This window comes from Danio aesculapii, chromosome 14 (genome assembly GCF_903798145.1).
Source record: "Danio aesculapii chromosome 14, fDanAes4.1, whole genome shotgun sequence".
Classification (NCBI taxonomy): Eukaryota; Metazoa; Chordata; class Actinopteri; order Cypriniformes; family Danionidae; genus Danio; species Danio aesculapii.
The window spans coordinates 28,267,904-28,274,172 of NC_079448.1; positions in this window are offsets into that span (position 1 = coordinate 28,267,904).

The following is a 6,269-nucleotide window of genomic DNA, read 5'->3' on the forward strand; positions in this document are numbered from 1 at the left end:
TGTATTATTATTCAACATCAAAATGGTACATCAAAAAGTGCGACCATCGGACAAGCTAATCCAGCAAAAAATGTGCTTAAAATGTGCTTAAAATGCAATATTTAAATCTCATATTTAAATAGAAAATTAGTCAAATAACTGCAAAAAGCTCCACTTTTTGATAAAACAAACCCACCACTTTCACTAGGCTGGTTACGGGCCTAAAGAGTTTAACTTTCAATAAGGTAAAACCTATACACTGTATAATTATTTTATTTTCATTCATTTATTTTCCTTTGGCTTAGTCCCTGATTTATCAGAAGTGGCCACAGCAGAATAAACTGCCCTATTTTATTGTACTTAATTATTTTTACTTTACTTGTAATTATTTTTATTGTACTTTTAAGGGCATATTTTGGCTTATGTTGCAGTTTTGCACCATGAAAAACAATGGTTAGTTTTACTTATGGGAAAACCAATTTTCACAAATTTGTCAGTGTAATTCTCATATTTTATTATTTTATTTGTATTTATTTTTAAATAGAAGAAGATATTTAAAAAATGTTTCAATGCATTTTTTCCTAAGCAGTACAATTTCATTAGATTATTTTTGTATGACACAATAGCTCACTGTGTTTGAAGTAAAAGCACTGCAGTACTTTATTCTTTTTGTGGAGCACAGTATTATTACTGTGGATCTCATTCATTTTTACTGTGGAACACAAAAGAAGATTGTTTGTTGCTGTTTTGTACAATGATTTGATTTTGTCAATAGAGACCACTAAGATACTTTTCAAAAATGTATTCTACAAAGGTCAGTTATTATCTTAAATGTATATATTTACAGTTGAAATCAGAATTAATAAACCTCCTTTGAATTTTTTTTCTTTTTAAAATTTTTCCCAAATGATGTTTAAAAGAGCAGTGAAATTTTCACAGTATGTCTGATAATATTTTTTTTTCTAGAGAAAGTCTTATTTGTTTTATTTCGGCTAGAATAAAAGCAGTTTTTAATGTTTTAAAAACCATTTTAAGGTCAAAATTATTAACCCCTTTAAGCTATATTTTTTTATAGACTACAGATCAAACCATTGTTATACAGTAACTTGCCTAATTACTCTAACCTGCCTAGTTAAACTAATTAACCCAGTTAAGCCTTTAAAATGTCACTTTAAGCTGTGTATTTACTGTCATCATGGCAAAGATAAAATAAATCTGTTATTAGAAATGAGTTTTTAAAACTATTATGTTTAGAAATGTTGAAAAAATCTCTCCATTAAACGAAAAAAAAAAATAAACGGGGGCTAATAATTCTGACTTCAACTGTTAATATTTTTTTACTTTCGTAAAAAGATTTTTTTATATGCAGCACAAGTTTTTTTTGTCTTGGATGGCACAACAGTCCACTGTGTTTAAAGCAAGAGCATTGTGGTGTCATAATCACTGATCGTTCCTTACAAATTAGACTCTTGTTTAACGACACACATGGATGCTCACCTGTCCAGATCAACAACTTATTTATATTAATAATATTTTTCAGGATTAATGGCTTGTTGTCATCTGTGGGCACGGTGCGGTTCTAAACACGTCAGATGTGGTGTTGGGGTGAAGACTGACCTGCAGCTGGGCTGAAAGGAGCATGACTGACATCTGCCTTACTTCAGTGAAGGATGATGGACAAGAGATGCAGCTCAGCCACATTCCTTCTTTCTCCTTCGCTCTCTCTCTGTGGTATGTGCCATGTCAATTTATATCTTATTTGCACTGCAGGAAGAAACAAATTTGAAGTCAATCATCTTGGAGGATGCTTTTCAAAGACAGTCCTATGAGCAAACGTTTCCTGTCATACATCAACCTGTTAGCACTTTAGCTGAGTCATTGCAAGTCATTTCGCTCTGAGCAAACAAAAAAAAAAAAGACTCCAGAAAGAATTATCCTTGTACATCTTTTCTGTTATCCTTAAATATAGTAGATGTAAAAAAAAAAAGATATCTTAAGAATTTTTTTTCTTTGGTCCCCAATGATTTTCTTAGGGGTCACAGTTAAATTCTGATATGGTTTATTTCTTTATGGAATACAAATAGTATTTAAACTTGAAATTAAAAAGCGAATAATTTGGTTTCGCCATTAACAGTAAATCCCAATGTATTTTATCTTTGTGAAACCCAAAATAACATTTTAAATAGTATCTAAATAGCCTGTTTTTTTTTTTGCTTTGTTTTGTTGCTCAAAATAGTATTTGTCTTAAAGGGCCAGTACACCCCAAACTGAAAATTCTATCATCATTTACTCATTCTTCACTTGTTCCAAACCAGTTTGAGTTTCTTTCATCTGTTAAACACAAAGAGATAGTTGAAAGAAAGCAAAAAACCCTGTAACTAGGGCTGCACGATGTTGGAAAAATTTGACATTGCAATAGTTAGTTTCTTATGAATATAATTCCAAAGTCAAAATCAAAGATGACGCTATTTGGAAATAATTAATGATTTTACTTTGATTGGGATGATTTTGTAGGAGAGTGTGCATCTGCATTCAATGTACAAAATAATAAAAACATAAAAAAATATATAAATTAAAGCACAGATAAAAGCAATAGACACTTTTCACATCTCAGGGTTTCTCAGTAGCAGAAGTCGTCATAGTTGGAAAATCTTAGAGAGCAGTGAATGAGAGAATACAACAAATATATAGTTTTTAATCTTATTTTTTCAAATAATAAAAGAAAAACCCCACGATGGTGTTATAAAGACTTTCAGAAAAAGGGGAAAAAATAGTTTGAGACTGATGAAGGCAGCCAACAACATAAAATTTACTGTCCTGTTCCATAGACGTTGCATTAGAAACACCTCGCACAAGCCGTAATTCGCTTTTTGTTTTTAGTCTTCATTGTATAAATATTTAAACACAATTAATCTTTGTTAAAGTGCCACTGTGAAACTATTTCATTTCTTGTGCCCAATTGATTTAAATTACCTTGAAATTGCTTGAAATCCTGCGATGTGATTATTGCAGGTTCACACATTGTGACATTGATGCTGAAACGATATATTGTGCAACCCTACCTGTAACTCATTCATTCATTCATTTTCTTTTCGACTTAGTCCCTTTATTAATCTGTGGTCGCCACAGCGGAATGAACCACCAACTTATCAAGCGTGTTTTACGCAGCGGATGCCCTTCCAGTTGCAACCCATAACTGGGAAACATCCGTACACTCTTCTACACACACATACATTATGGACAATTTAGCTTACCCAATTCACCTATAGCTAGCTCATGTCTTTGGACTGTGGGGGAAACCAGAGCACCTGAAGGTAACCCACATGAACACGGGGAGAACATGCAAACTCCACACAAAAATGCCAACTGACCCAGCCGAGACTCAAACCAGCAGCCTACTTGCTGTGATGCAACAGCGCTGCCCACTGCGCCACCTCATCGCCCCTACCTGTAACTATTAACTTCCATATTATTTGTTTTTCCTACTATGGATATCAACGATTACGGGTTTTCAGCTTTCCATCAGTATAAACAGAAAAAAAAGAAACAAGTAAAGGGTGAGTAAATAGCTCATATAAAATAATGCACATTATTATTATAACTATTCCTTTAAAGGAGACCTTTAAGCACAGTTATCTGGCAACAGTGTGTGAATATATCCAGACTGTAATGGTAAAAATTCATTAAGCACTTTGATTGATATTTTCCCTCTGTATGTTTCATCAGATAGTCCCGCCCGTTAATGACAATCTTTCACTCATTAGCATACACAGTCCTGTGTGAGAAGCAGTCAGTTTGTAGCTCCCTTTTCTTTTTCAAATCTCGTTTTATCAAAATCTAATTTTTTCACTTTTTTTCTCATTTTAATTTAAAGTTAAAGACACTAAAACAGCACAATTTGGATCAAACCGTAAATCAAAGAATTATAAAAATATATTTGTGTGGTATTTTGAGCTGAAACATCACATACACACTCTTGGGACATCAGAGACTTAATTTACATTTTATAAAAAAACATAATAGGTCCATTAATCCAGGGGTTCCCAAGATTTTCAGCCTGTGACCCCCAAAATAACAATGCCAGTGACTCGCAACCCACACATTTCTCAGGGGTGGTTATATACAAATGTTGAGCGCACAAAAATAGGCCTATGTAAACATGAGCATATTGATAACACAAAAAAAGTGCAACAGCCTAACAACCATATAATTTATATAGTCATTTACAAGTCTGTTTAATGTAATATTAACCTCACCTAAAGAGACTGGTGGACACAATGTTTTCAGTACAAGTCAGTTCTTGGTTTAATTTTGGAGACCGCCAATCAGAGATCATCCTCAGTGTTCAGTTGTGGCCTGTATTTATTTTAATGTATTTAATTGCTATAAATCTGCTGCAGCTGACACTATTGCTGTGTTGTTAATCTAACGTTAACACACCAATCCTATGAAAAAAATAATTGAAAGGCTGATGGCTTTTCATTTGCATGATCTTTTTTATGTAACTACTATGTTCTATGGATTATGGATAAAATATGGTAATTCCAAAAGTTAAATAAATGTTATTAAACTATTAGAAATCACCAAGCAACCCCCTGTTATTGTCCTGTGACCCTAACTTTGGGAACCACTGCATTAATCCACATTTCCCCATACAGTTTAACGTCAGTGTGGATCAAGTACTGTTTTGTATGGACAAAAAAAGCCATACAGGTTTGGAACGACATAAGAAGTAGATGATAACAAAATGTTCATTTTAATCTGCGCTGTTCCTTTAATACAAACATCCCATTTTACCAAACCATTATACACTGAAAATGAATTCAAAGATTACACCTTTCAAACACCAAACTGAATGACACTGACATCGTAAGAACATAACGTAACACCAAAACAAACAATGCATCAACATGAATACGGGAAAACAAACAGAGGTGTACAAAGGCTTAATTGTGCACACCAGGGAGCCGTTTGGGCTGCTTAAAGCCTCTATTTAAAGCCCCATCACCTTTAGGGATTTGACTGGAAACATACGCCACCACAGGAAGACCCCAGGGGCAACGGAGACACCCCTCCTACCCCATCCCATCTCCCCTTTACAAAGCAGAGGCCCCTACCTTGACACCTGTCAACACATTAGGTGTCAAATAAACTGGCTTTCAACCTGGGCCAGCAGGTAGGCAACTCAAAGACCGCGCTTGACAGCATGGATCAGTGTTCTTAAGTCCTTGGGCACAATACTAACGTGACCTGTGCGAGCCGTTGAACGTTGAATCTGCCTTGAACATTTTGTACTAAACTCCAACTTGAGACCTTGCGGATGTCATCTGCGAGTATTTTGCGACGATTTGGAGGGAGTATTTTTAGTGTTATTGTTTTAAGAGCGCTGCAGTGAAGTTTCCAGCTGTCAGGATGGCAGATGTATGACCGTAAATCTTCTTTTATGGCTACTTAGGTGGTAATTTATCTTTGGAAATTCTACAGGTGTCTGGTCTGGATCAGATAAGACCAGTTTGACGTCCCTCCACCCCTCCTTCAGAGCCCCTGGGTAGAGAATCACTATAGGAATTAAATGAGAAAGTCAGTTTATATTTAGCATACTCTCTAATATAGAGAATAGCCGGGATAGTTGTGGCAGGAGGTATAAAACTATATACTCTTAAGTTTTAGTTTTTTTGCCGTTATACAAGTGTGCATTTTAATAAAGCTTTGGTTTTGTAGGTTGGGTTTCCATATGTTCAGCATAGACGACAAGCAAACATTAAATTAATCATCAAGTTTTATATATTCTAGTATTTAAAAACTTTTAAATATAATTTAAATATATTTTTATATATTTTAAATAAATATATATATTTGTGAACAGTGAAATTAATTCACTAAGGTATGAATGTGGATTTGGACATTTTTTTATGTCACTTTTTAAAATGTTAAAATGTGTGTACTGAATTTGTTTTAGTTGCATTGTGAGTAATGAACAGGAATCTGTTAAAGTCACAGTATATAATTTTCACTGCTAGTGGATTTGTATTCAAAACATACAAAGACGTAGTTTGATGACGCTGTGACTGAATGTGGAATCATGGGAGTTTTCCTCTTCATTTATAGTTTTCAGTCACATTACCTGTGTGGAGACCTTGCAGGCAAAAAACAATGGGCCATAATGGCAGCTACGCTGGGATCTCCATATAGAAACACAGCACAAACCAGTCATATTTCCATCTGTTTCAAACTATGAATAATTGGATCACATATCAACAAAACAAAATAGAGATATGATCGCAAACTGT